Source organism: Staurois parvus, unplaced genomic scaffold (genome assembly GCF_062004578.1).
Source record: "Staurois parvus isolate SC_StPar_1 unplaced genomic scaffold, SC_StPar_1.0 ptg002756l, whole genome shotgun sequence".
In the NCBI taxonomy this organism is placed as follows: domain Eukaryota; kingdom Metazoa; phylum Chordata; class Amphibia; order Anura; family Ranidae; genus Staurois; species Staurois parvus.
Window position 1 is genome coordinate 304,885 of NW_028320552.1, and position 14,686 is coordinate 319,570.

Here is a 14,686-nt window from a genome sequence, read left to right on the forward strand (position 1 = left end):
CAGCCAGACCTCTCGGGGCGCCGGACAGCGCTCCCGCCTCCCTGCCCCTGACCCAAACCAAGGCTAGGGACCCTGGTGGCAGCAGGGCCTACAAACGCCATTTCCTTGCGCTCCGGCCCTCGCTCTTTTTCACCGCCCCAGTGGCCGGCTCCCCCTTGCGCACACCACAGGGCCCTGACGCTCAGGCCCCTGCCTCCAGCAGCGGGCCCAGCGCTCTAACCGCCTCAGGGCGCAGGTATCGTGGCCTTCGGCGGCTCTGTTGCTTCTGGCTGGCTTGGGGGGCCGGCGCGCGTGCCTTCCCCGCTGCTGTCCCCCAGCCTGGGGAGCGCAGCGGAATGTGGTGGCGCAAGGCGACTGGAGAGCAGGCGTGAGAGCGCCAAAGCGGCTGAGGAGAGCGCTGGCAAAGGGCTGGGCCGTGGAGCCTAAGCGGGATGCAGGACGGGGCTAGCTGGCTGGGGGTGGCGTCTGAGCCTTGCTCCGCTGCCGGAGGGGGCTGGATGCGTGGCCAGCTCCTGAGGGACACAGAGAAGAAAGCCAGCGTGTTTTGAAAAGAGCGGCCCGCAAAAGGGAAGCGGGCTCAGAAAAGCCTAGGCTGGCCTGGGGACTTTGGGGGAGCTACAGTGAAGGAAAGGAGTATTTCACCCCCTGCTGATTTTGAATCTTTGCCCGCTCACAAACAAATGATCGATCGGTCTAAAAATCCAATGCTAGGTGTATTGACTGAGAGACAGACTAGCAAGAAAACATTCAAAAGAACTGCATGTCTAACCAATGATGCGCTGATTCGCATGTTCCTGAGGGAAATAAGTATTCCATCCCCTATCATTCAGCAGCATTTCTGGCTACCAGGTGTCTTTCATACAGGTAACAAGCTGAGATTAGAAGCAGTCTCTTAAAGGGAGTGATGCTAAGCTCATTTTCTTACCTGTTGTTGTGGGCTTTTGAATCATGTCTCAAAAATATGACTTTTATCAAGACATAATATTATATGGCAAACAGCTCAGCATAGCCGAATGCTAAGAGTTAATTTTGTCTTGGTTGAACCATCTAGCTAGAGAAATGTAATGGGTGAAGAGATTGTTTTTCTTTCCTCCTAGAGACAATACTATTTTAAAGTTCTACAGGTGATCAAACACCATTATTCAGACTTCAATAAGCAGGTAAACATATACAAGGTCTGGACATGACAATAGAGGAACCAAACTGATTGTCTGAGAGCTTACCCAAACCTTGTAGAGTGTGATGAACCAACAGACCTCTGAAACTATTACCATATACTATTGTTCACCAAGGGTGAAAGCATTAACAATTGTTTACCATGAGCCCAATACAAGGGCCATGCAAATAGAGAGTTTTTTCCCTACACAGAGAAAATGTTGATTCTGAAACAAAGGGGTGAAATTCAGGACATTTAAGTTTAAAAGTTCACTGTATATCATGACAAAAATGTACTAAAAACAGATTATAAATAAGATGTCAGAGACTTTAAACACCACTAAATACTCAGCAATGGGAACTATATATCACTAACTTGAGTATTGAGATGATGGGAAGTAAGATGTATTATAAACTAGCATTAGTTACATGTCTTATCAGGAAACAAACAGGATGATATTTCAAGTAGGAATAACTGAATATACACCTATATTCCATGGTCCCTATTTAGAATATCATAGGTATGATCACTGCTATATCTGGAAAGAGCCGTATATTTTATTCCTGAAATTACCTGAAGATTCCACCCAAGGTATGAGTCATCTCAAATACTCACATTGTTCTGTGATACATGACCGCCACCTGGCGGGCAGGTGAGAAACAGCTTATGTACACACATTTCTCAACTAGCCAATCAGGAAGCCTGGTGGGAAGGTATCTTAGAACAATGGACTAGTGGATATAAAAGCCCATGTGCTTTAAGAAAAAAAGAAGAACCCTCATAAAGACCTCATGGAAAGACCTGACATCTGAAGAAGATCTCTGCTGAAATAATTACTCTTCCATCTTTTCAACTTCTTAAAACTTTAAACCTCTAATCTTATAACTTCCTACATTCTCCCCTACTGAGAATCTTTCACTTGCCCTATATATCAGTCTAAAGGCGTTCCACTGCCAGCTAAATCCACGGGAGAGTTGCCTAGTCTGACGTCCGGGTGTGGTGAGATGTTTATTTGATTTTGTATTAATTACTTTCTCTGTTGTGTAGAATCATAAAATTACCTTAGTGTATTACAACAATATTGGGTAGTTAGATATCTGTAGTCAGATACTGTGTTACTGTTAAAAAAAATTGTTTATTGCCATATTATAAATTTTTCCATATTTCATAATTTATTGAATATTAATAACCAGAGTATCACATATCAAGGGCTTACTTCTTGCAATCCTATGGCCACGGCGTGCGAGAATATAACCTTTGAGATATTCGAAATTATTAATTATTAATAAATTTAATAAATAATCATATCATTGAAAATTTGTGATTGATGAAATTAGTTAGAGACCTTATTAGTGTGTCTTACATTGGTAGGATATATTTTTGATTGTGTGTACCAATGTTCATTTATCACCAGTCTTTTGCGTTTTGTGTTAATATATATATAATTTTTGTACATAAATAAATTTTTATATTTATCTATTATAAGGCAAATTTTGTGTGTATGGTACGAAATCATATTGGCTAAAAGAATTCAAGGTATAATAATAAGTGGTAATCAAATTATCAAAGTGTCCAAATTATTGGTTTATTAAATATTTGCCGTATTTTAACGGCTGGAGGCACTGTAATATTTCATCTAAGGGAAAGGGACACGCCCTTTATAAATAATATATATCCTTACATAAACCACCACGACATAAATTTGGAGGCACTGCTGAGATCCATAGAAATCGTACCATAACACAAAACGCACTGGTGATTGTATATTTGTACACGTTATCAAACATATATTTTATATCAAAATGGCATCCAGTAATCACGGATCCACCTCTTCCAAGCATAACGAGGAAAATATGGCGGCTCAAGGCATTGAGCAAGAAGCTATGAAGCCAGCTCGGAAAGCTGCCGGTGCTTGGCAGAAGTATGTTGAAAATGAAGTAATAGATTATCTCCGCAAGAGATTAAGTTTGGGGGATAGCAATAAGGAATTTGTGGATGAAGAGAAAAAGCAGGCTATTAGCACTTTTGAGGACCTGTTCAACCAAAAGGGCCAGGTTGTTGGGTTTTTAATAGCATTTGCTGGAGCAGAAAGTGATAGAAGCCGTGACAGACTTCTCCTAGAAGCTTGGCCCATGTTATGGTTCATGACCGCTGGAGCTGCCCAGCAGACCATGACTCTAAGGGAAGAGTTGTCAGAGGCCCGTCTCTTGTTAGAAAGCAAAAATCAGGACATTGAGTCTTTGAAAGGGAAGCTTGGTCATGCCGGTGTTCGTTTAGACGAATCCGAGAAACATTATGATAGATTGGTCGGAGACTTTCGAAGTGCTCAAGACCTATATGAAAGAAACTTTCAGGAATTAAAACAACTTCAAAAGAAGTATCAGGACTTAAAAGATGAGGTGCAGTACTTCAGATCAGAGAGGTTATCTCCTGTCAAAATTAAAGTTCACCCAGGGGATAAGCATGACCAGTCAGAACTTACCTTGATAAAATCTGAGCAGAAAACTCTGGAGGAGCAGATTATAAGGTTGACGGCCCAAATAAATTCTGGGGTCCAAAGACGGACCAACCCAGTCAAGCCAGAGGCTGATGAGCGGAGATACCCGCATCACAGCGAAGTATCTGATAGTGAGTCAGGGTCAGAATATAGGTCACCTCCTAGGCTTTCAAGATACACTCCAGAGCGCTCTGAAGAAAAATATGAGGTTTCATATAGGCAGGAAGGGAAATCCCAGGGGTCATTCAGGAGATATGACACCCCAAAGGTTATTAAGTTCCTGAAGGACACTGTTCCTATGTTTTCTAAGAAAGGGTCCCTTGAGATCACCGAACACATGAGAACATATGAACAGACGTTAGAGATTCTGGGCATTAGAGATGACCACACCAAAATAGAATTGCTGCCATGGGTGTTTGAAGAGAAATACCGGCAATTCTTTGAGACCTTGAGGGCCTATTCCAATCAGTCCTGGAGAGAGGTTAAACATAAGTGCCACATGGAATTTGGGCCTTATAAAACTGTAACCTCTGCCAAGGCTGCGGCCTACAATTTAAAGTGTGGTCCTCACCAAAGCCCTGCAGAATTTCTGGCTGTCCTCAGAAATGCCTATTTCCTGGCTGAAAAGGATCCCAATCCTAACCAGCCAGAATTCAAGACACTATTCTATGAAGCATTACCTGCTTACATAAAATTGGGACTTGCAAAGGATTACAGAAAGGGATGCTCTCTTGATTGGTTGGTGAGAGAGAGTGACTATTTATTCTCGATCCAACAGTCCAGTGAGGGCGGGATAAAAAGAGAACCCAAAAATAGCCCCAAGATAGTAGCAGCCACTACCGTTTCCCCTCCAAATCCAAATTTGCAGGCAGAGAAGAAATCATATGCGGAAGTAGTCCGTGGGGGTAAAACCAATGGTTCCCCTAGATTTGTACCTCAAACCCAGCAAGTGAAGGAGGTCCATAACTTTGCACCCCAAAACCAGTGGGTGAGAAAGGATAGACAAAAGCCAGGGAACTACGGTAGTGGAAGTGAGAAGAATAAAAAGTATGGTAAGGGCCAGTATAGTGATGAGAATCAAAGGAGGCAATGGTATCCTCAGAGGTTCTATTATCCTCGCCAAAACCAACATGGGAATTTTTATGGGAACCCCAATTTCAATAGGAACCATAATTACAATAAGAATCCCAATTTTAATAAAAATTCCGACTTCCAAAGATTTCCTCCACGCCAAGAACACCCTCAGGCTCAAAGGGGGGATACAGTACCCCAGGCTCCCTTTAATAACAGGGAGACCCCAAAACCTCAGAGAGAACAATGGCGTCGGGATCAGAGCAGTAGTTCTGACTCTGAGTCTCATTACCAGTCTCGTCCAAAATACAAGCGCAAGTATAGGAAAAGGGAGAATCAACAGAATGACTCCTCTGAGCGTATTGGACAAATAGAGGCACAGGTCAGCAAAATGGCTGAACAAATGGACAGGCTTGTCACTCAATTTCCATCCAATCCTTTTTTAGGAGCAGCTCCTGTGACCAACCAAGGGTCACAGAATTAACAGGCAACCAAGCCTTAAACCAACAGGGGAGGACACTGAGTCAAATGACAGGAGATGTGTGCCCTGTCCCTGACACGCCTACTAATGGAGAAGTTAGTTCTCAGGCAAAGGGGGACCAGTTGTTGGGTATTAACGATTCTCCTGTTTTCCAGTGTCCATCTATTGCCCCTAATATAGTCGCGGCATCGGAAGTCATCGGGATTGACAAGCCAGACGGAGCACCAACTTCTAGTTGTGCTTCTGTCTTGAGACAGTCCAAGAATCCCACCAGGGAGGATAAGGGTAATGTGTCCACCACATGCGGTGAGATAAGAGCTAATCATAGGTTATTGAAGGGCCCACAGATCTTCAACCACACTAATTTCATGTGTGAGCTGACTGAATCTGATGGGAGATATTATGCCACGGTGCAGGTGCAGGATGCCAGTGATCTTTCGATTGTCGGCTTAATAGACACTGGATCCCAAGCAACCATCATGTCACAGGAACATTTTGACAAAGTGGCGAATGTCATGCCCACCAAGCCGAGACTTAAAAGTTTTGACAGCTCATTGATTGGTGTAGGTGGAGACCCGTTACAAGTCATGGGTACCGCCTGGCTTAAATTGAAACTGGGTAATAAGGAACTGAGACACCCCATCATCATTGCCAGTATCTCCCAGCACCACATGATAATTGGGATGGACTTCCTAAAAAGGCTGAACACCATAGTTGACTGTGTGAACCAAGTCCTGTGGTCACAGGTAAATACCCCAATTAAATATGGGAAACTTAAAACTCCCCATTCCCGACAACACTGCCACCTGGTGGAAGAAAGGCCTGGATCATTAGAAATCCATTTCAGGAACAGCCAACTTCCTGATGTAACGGTTATCAAACCTGATGACTGTAACCCTATCAGAAGAGATGAGGAACACATTTTTAGAATTCCCCAAGATAAAATAAAAGATATTTCCCTCCAAGATGACATCCTTACGATATCTTTTCATCAGGAGGATAAACCAAGAAAAGGGGGAGATCATACCCAATTCTTGACAGGTATTGAAAGGGTTAACAGCGACTTGTTTATCCCCATCCGGATAAATGGTCTTAATAGGTCAAAATATGCCAAACTAGATTTGAGACAGGAACACAGCTTTGTAAGCCATGGGCTGATAAAACACCTGACCGAAATAGAAATGATCCGTTTCTCCACACCTCAGCGTCATTGGATTTCAGACTCCCTTGATGACTCTGATGATCACAATTCAATGGCTAGGTGTCTCTTAAACGTCACTGTAGGAAACAAAACAGCCACCCATGTGTTCCTAGTCTTGGATAATCCCCAAACTAAAATTTATTTTGGCAACGATGTATTACATCGCTTTGCAATGCAAGTCGACCTAATTAATGACTGTTTATGGAGTCGACTAAAGGGGGACCCCGAAAAATACCAAAATCTGGACTTAGCTTTAAAATCCCAGCAACAGATGCCTTATGCTGTTGAAGTCCAGGTAGCCCAAAAGATTACAATTCCTAAGGGCATAAATAATTTCATACTCCCCATCCAAGTTAAAAAGGGACATAGACTGAAGGGGTCAGATGCATTAGTATGCCTCTCCCATAAAATGCAGGGGGAGGGACTGAACATTACACACACGCCCCTAGTCAACACACATCAATCCCCGATGTACATTTACGTACATAATCTGTCCAATCAGGACATCGTCTTACCCAAAGAGACCCTTATTGGTCTAGCGGTAGAGACTGAATATTATACCTTTGGGGTTACTAACCAGGTGATTGGACTCATCCCCGATGAATATTTGTCGGAGGAACAATTAATTGAACAAACATTCCATTCATTACCAGAGGGTATTTTCACCATAGAGTCCATTTATCCATTCGATTCTAAAGATGGCACTTGTCGAATCGAAGAGACATCAATTGTCTTTGATCACCCAATCAAAGAACAAGAGTACCCCAAAGAACCTGGATGGCAGGAGAACACACACACACACCACTTACCCAATGACCTCACCACGAAACTTGAAGAGGCATATGAGATAGGTCAGCCGGAAAGCTTTCCTGGATTCAAGGAGTTAGTGGAAGAGATGGTGGCCCTCGCCGACGCGTGTGCCAGTGATCTCGACCGACAATTGCTCCGAGAGCTTCTCCTTGAATTCCAAGAGATCTTTGCCAAGGATTCTTACGATTGTGGGACTACTGACCTACACATCGCTAGGATCCAAACAGATCCAGATGCCCCACCAGTATTCGTAAGACAGTATAGGTTACCATTAGCTTCCTATGAATCTCTAGCTGAGATTATCAGGAAGTTACATGAAAGGGGTATAATTCGGCCCATCCACAGCTCCTACAACCACCCGATCCTGGGTATCTTAAAACCCAATGGACAATGGGGTTTGTGCGCTGACCTCCGTCAGCTAAACAAGCGTGTGTACATGTCAGGATGGCCTGTCCCATACATAGACCAATGTCTAGCCCAGCTCCAAGGATCCCAAGTTTTCACAGCCTTGGATTGTGCACAGGGGTATTGGACCATAAAGGTGAGCGAGGAAGACCAATACAAACTGGCCTTCAGTTTTGGGAATCGACAATATTGTTGGGTGAGAATGCCTTTCGGATTCATAAATTCCGGACATGAATTTGCTGTGTTCATGCACAAGGCCATGCCAGACGCCTTCGAAAGGGGGACGTTGGCATATGTGGACGATATCCTGATCAAAAGTACTGATATGGCCAAACACATTACAGAACTTCGGCATGTCCTGGGCCAATTAAAAGCAGCAGGAGTAAAACTGTCCTTACAAAAAGCCCAGTGGTGTCGCACGAAGGTAAACTTCCTAGGCCATGAAGTTACTGCTGAAGGTTTGAACCCACAAAAGAAGAAAGTTGAGGCGGTTCTGAACTGTAAAGTCCCTATTAACCTTAAAGAATTGAGATCATTCCTAGGTATGGTAAACTACTCGCGTAAGTTTATTGATAATTACGCCGAGATAAGCAAGCCACTGCTTCACCTACTGAAGAAGGATGTCGAATGGTCGTGGGGTAAGAAACAGGAGGACGCCATGAAGGAATTAAAAGAACGTCTCACACAAGCTCCGTGTCTCGGATATCCCGAAGGGGGTAAAAATTTCTATCTAGAGACAGGGTTTACGCAGGTAAGTATGAGTTCTGTTCTTTACCAGAAACGTGATGATGTCAGTAAGGTGATTGCCTATGCCAGTAAAACTTTGTCCCCGGTTGAAGTAAAGTTCAGTGACTGTGAAAAAGCTCTATTGTCCACCGTGTGGGCATTACAGAATTTTCGCAGTTACATTCAGGGAGAGAGAATCATTGTTGAAACGGCACACCAGCCTTTACAGTATTTAAAGAGTGAACGTATCAAGGGAGGAAATGTGTCTAATAGCCGCATCACTGCTTGGACTTTGTCTTTGCAAGGGTGGCCTCTTGAAATTCGGTACAAACAGAACAAGGAAAGTCCAGTAGCCCAGGGCCTAGCCGAGCTCCATGATTGTTCCGCAACTACGCCTGCTATGGAGGGCCCGGACACTGACTTTCTGGAAGAACAACTGTTCTCTCCCTACAAGGTTTACGATGAAGAATACTGTAAACAGCTGCCGTGTGTATATGTGGATGGTTGTGCTTTTCATCACAAGGATGGGGAACAGCTCCAACTAGTGGCAGGTATTGGAATCGTTTGGACCCAAGGTGTCACCCCAATTTCTGTGGGATACAAACTTGGACCAAAAAGCAGTCAGGTTGCTGAACTTACTGCAATTCTTAGAGCAGTTGAGATGGCTATAGAGTTCAACATCAGAGAGTGTGCCATCATAACCGATTCCAATTATGTCAGGAATAGTTTTGTGGAGTATTTCCCTAGGTGGAAGCGAAACAACATGAACAAGAGTAATCACAAACCCGTGAAACATGGTAAGCTCTTTTGTCACATCGATGAACTGGTAAGGTCCAATGATCTCACCCTGCACTTCAAGAAGACCAAAGGCCACTCCAAGGTTCTAGGTGCCGAGAAAGAAGGGAACGATCTGGCCGATTCTCTAGCCAAGGAAGGGGCAATCACCGGTGAACTGTTAGACATTGACCAATTTTTAGGTACCGTACAGGTTGAAGCTGTCACCAGGCAACAGGCCAGAACAGCTGGTGATCCGAATGCATTACAGTGGAGTCACGATTCTCCTAGTGAGGATTTAATTACTGCTCAAAAAGAAGACCCAATAATTGGCTTGTTTTATAGTCATATAGAAGATCCCAACCAAAATCCCATAAATAAGGAAGTATGTAGTGGGAAGGAGGATTTACGTATCTTAATGAAATCCAAATCCCAATTCTCTTTATACCAGGGATTGTTGATACGAACCTCAAAGGGTGGCGTACAACAATGGGTCGTCCCACTTAAATTTAGAGGTTTGATGCTACAGCATGCCCATGATGCTCCCACTTCCGGTCATCGTGGGGAAAAGATCACGTATGAGATCCTGCGGGATTATGCCTACTGGCCTCATATGTTACGTGATGTGAAGGAATACTGCCAAGGTTGCCTAATATGTCCCCAATTTCAACCTACCAAGCCAACTCACAGAGCACCTCTCCAGAAGAGGGGGATATGTATGCCTTGGTCAGACCTTCAGATGGATTTTATTGGGCCAGTAACAAAATCTTCACGAGGAAATCGGTATATGTTAACAGTTACATGTTTATTCACCAAGTATGTCGAATGTATACCAGCACCAAATAATAGCTCCGAGACATGTGCTGCATTGCTAATAAATCATGTATTTTCACGTTTTGGTTTACCTCAGAGGATAGAGTCTGATAGAGGATCGCACTTCACTAGCGAAGTGATGGCCAAATTGTGGAAAATTTTGGGGGTTAAAAGGAAATTGCATATCGCCTATCGGCCAGCCTCTAGTGGTGGTGTAGAACGATACAATCAGACCATCGTTAATGTCCTTAAGAAATTTGTTAAGGAAACAGGCAAAGATTGGGATGTCAAGCTCCCGCTGGTCCTGATGGCGTTGAGGGCTACTCCGAATACAGTTACAAAAATGTCATCTTTTGAACTGATGACAGGTAGACGGATGGTACTGCCCCAGCACTTATTGTATCGCACTACAGATCAAAATTTGATCAATGCTACCACCACACACCAGTACATAGAGGATTTACGTAAACATCTGCAATATGCTTTTGCCTTTGCCCAGCGAAATTTGGAAAGAGCTGCAACTAGTGCTAAGACATACTATGATCTCAAAACCTCCAAGAAGGAATATGAGATTGGTGACAAGGTCTATCTATACAGCTTTGCAAGAGACCAGATCAAGGAACGGAAATTCCTTCCATCTTGGAAAGGTCCGTTCTCTATCATTGATAAAATCTCTCCGGTCGCATATAAATTGCAGGTTACCCGGTATGGTGAAATCAGTGATAGATGGGTGCACATCAACCAATTACGTGCTTGCCATCCGAAGTCTCAATTGCAGTTGTTGGAAGACTGAACCCACCAATTCCTATCTGGAGATATTGAGATCATTATTAAATTTCCTTTAAACATATAATTCATCTTTTGCCTTACAGGATCCAGTAACATAATTTTATGTATATCCCATACTTAAACTGTTCATTTTAATAATTTAGAAAGGAAGGCCCAGACTATGACCAGACCGGCGATCGGAGGTGTCAATGACCGGACCCTAGAAGGAAGCTATAATGTCCTGTGGGAAAGACCAGATGCCAGAGATCGATCCGGAGACGATAACCTGATGTCCCAGGCCACCAAGGGCCAGTCCAGAGGAAAAGACCCGCCTAGGAGACCGTCTAAGAGACCTGTCGTGCGGAGGACCCATGGACCCCAAGGTGGATGTGCCAGGCCAGGCCGGCCTCATCACAAGACCAGGATCGTCATCGGAAGTGTCCATCTAAAGACGCCGAGTCAAGTTGAGGACCAACCAGCATCACCGCTGCCATTTTATTAAAAAAAAAAAAAAAAAAAAAATTTTTTTTTATTATTTCATTCACTTCACCGGAGAAGACGAACGATCACTCTAACCAAAAGTCCCACTCATGTTTTTCGATACAGACACCCCTCTACGCGTGCCTATACCCCAAAAACAAAGGGGGATTTGTTGTGGGCTTTTGAATCATGTCTCAAAAATATGACTTTTATCAAGACATAATATTATATGGCAAACAGCTCAGCATAGCCGAATGCTAAGAGTTAATTTTGTCTTGGTTGAACCATCTAGCTAGAGAAATGTAATGGGTGAAGAGATTGTTTTTCTTTCCTCCTAGAGACAATACTATTTTAAAGTTCTACAGGTGATCAAACACCATTATTCAGACTTCAATAAGCAGGTAAACATATACAAGGTCTGGACATGACAATAGAGGAACCAAACTGATTGTCTGAGAGCTTACCCAAACCTTGTAGAGTGTGATGAACCAACAGACCTCTGAAACTATTACCATATACTATTGTTCACCAAGGGTGAAAGCATTAACAATTGTTTACCATGAGCCCAATACAAGGGCCATGCAAATAGAGAGTTTTTTCCCTACACAGAGAAATTGTTGATTCTGAAACAAAGGGGTGAAATTCAGGACATTTAAGTTTAAAAGTTCACTGTATATCATGACAAAAATGTACTAAAAACAGATTATAAATAAGATGTCAGAGACTTTAAACACCACTAAATACTCAGCAATGGGAACTATATATCACTAACTTGAGTATTGAGATGATGGGAAGTAAGATGTATTATAAACTAGCATTAGTTACATGTCTTATCAGGAAACAAACAGGATGATATTTCAAGTAGGAATAACTGAATATACACCTATATTCCATGGTCCCTATTTAGAATATCATAGGTATGATCACTGCTATATCTGGAAAGAGCCGTATATTTTATTCCTGAAATTACCTGAAGATTCCACCCAAGGTATGAGTCATCTCAAATACTCACATTGTTCTGTGATACATGACCGCCACCTGGCGGGCAGGTGAGAAACAGCTTATGTACACACATTTCTCAACTAGCCAATCAGGAAGCCTGGTGGGAAGGTATCTTAGAACAATGGACTAGTGGATATAAAAGCCCATGTGCTTTAAGAAAAAAAGAAGAACCCTCATAAAGACCTCATGGAAAGACCTGACATCTGAAGAAGATCTCTGCTGAAATAATTACTCTTCCATCTTTTCAACTTCTTAAAACTTTAAACCTCTAATCTTATAACTTCCTACATTCTCCCCTACTGAGAATCTTTCACTTGCCCTATATATCAGTCTAAAGGCGTTCCACTGCCAGCTAAATCCACGGGAGAGTTGCCTAGTCTGACGTCCGGGTGTGGTGAGATGTTTATTTGATTTTGTATTAATTACTTTCTCTGTTGTGTAGAATCATAAAATTACCTTAGTGTATTACAACAATATTGGGTAGTTAGATATCTGTAGTCAGATACTGTGTTACTGTTAAAAAAATTGTTTATTGCCATATTATAAATTTTTCCATATTTCATAATTTATTGAATATTAATAACCAGAGTATCACATATCAAGGGCTTACTTCTTGCAATCCTATGGCCACGGCGTGCGAGAATATAACCTTTGAGATATTCGAAATTATTAATTATTAATAAATTTAATAAATAATCATATCATTGAAAATTTGTGATTGATGAAATTAGTTAGAGACCTTATTAGTGTGTCTTACATTGGTAGGATATATTTTTGATTGTGTGTACCAATGTTCATTTATCACCAGTCTTTTGCGTTTTGTGTTAATATATATATAATTTTTGTACATAAATAAATTTTTATATTTATCTATTATAAGGCAAATTTTGTGTGTATGGTACGAAATCATATTGGCTAAAAGAATTCAAGGTATAATAATAAGTGGTAATCAAATTATCAAAGTGTCCAAATTATTGGTTTATTAAATATTTGCCGTATTTTAACGGCTGGAGGCACTGTAATATTTCATCTAAGGGAAAGGGACACGCCCTTTATAAATAATATATATCCTTACATAAACCACCACAACACTGTATAAAAGACACCTGTCCACAGGAGCAATCAAACCATCAGATTCCAAACTCTCCACCATGGCAAAGACCAAAGAGCTGTCCAGGGATGTCAGGGACAAGATTGTAGACCTACACAAGGCTGGACTGGGCTACCAAACTATGGCCAAGCAGCTTGGTGAGAAGGTGACAACAGTCGGTGCAATCATTCACAAATGGAAGAAACACAAAACAACTGTCAGTCTCCCTAGGACCGGTGCCCCGTGCAAGATCTCCCCTCGTGGAGTGTCAATGATCATGACAACAGTGAGGCATCATCCCAGAATTACGAGTGAGGATCTTGTCAATGATCTCCGGCCAGCTGGGACCGCAGTCACCAAGAGAACAATGGGTAACACACTACGCCGACGAGGATTGAAATCCCGCAGTGCCCGCAAGGTCCCTCTGCTCAAGAGAGCACATGTCCAGGCCCGTCTGAAGTTTGCCACTGAACATCTGAATGAGGCAGAGCAGGACTGGTTGAAAGTGTCGTGGTCAGATGAGACGACCAACATGGAGCTCTTTGGCATCAACTCAACTCGCCGTGTTTGGAGGAGGAGGACGAGGAATGCTGCCTATGACCCCAAGAACACCATCCCAACTGTCAAACATGGTGGTGGAAACATTCTGCTTTGGGGGTGTTTTTTTGCTAAGAGGACAGGACAACTGCCCCTCATCAGAGGGACGATGGACGGGGCAATGGAGCGGCAAATCTTGGGCGACAACCTTCTTCTCTCAGCCAGGGCATTGAAAATGAATGGCGGGTCGCTGTTCCAGCATGACAAGGAGCCAAAACACACGGCCAAGGCAACAAAGCAGCGGCTGGAGAAGAAGCACGTTAAGGTCGTGGAGTGGCCTAGCCAGTCTCCAGACCTTCATCCGGCTGACAATATCTGTGGAGGGAGCTGAAAGTTGGAGTTGCCAAACGTCAGCCACCAAACCTTCATGATTTGGAGAGGATCTGCCAAGAGGAGTGGGCCAAAATCCCTCCTGAGATGAGATGTGTGCAAAGCTGGTGGCCAACTCCAGGTAACGCCTGACCTCTGGGATTGCCAAGAAGGGATTTGCCAGCAAGCACTAAGCCCTGTTTGGTGAAGGGGATGAGATACCTGTGTTCCCCGGTGAACCTGCAAATGAGCGCCTGATTTGTTAGCCATGCATTTCTTGTGAGTTTTTTCTTGCTCTTCTGTCTGTGAGTGTTCCAATGCAGCTAGCATTGTATTTTGAGAGGGCTGATTTGTTTGTGAGTGGGCCGAGCTGGCAAATGAGCAGGGGATGAAAAGGTTGTTTCCTTGAGTGCAGGTGTGCAGCAGGAGGGCTTGGAGAGCGGGGAGGTAAAAGTGAATGTGAAAGAGCCATGGAGGAGAGTGACCCCTGCTGGAGGAAAAGCAAA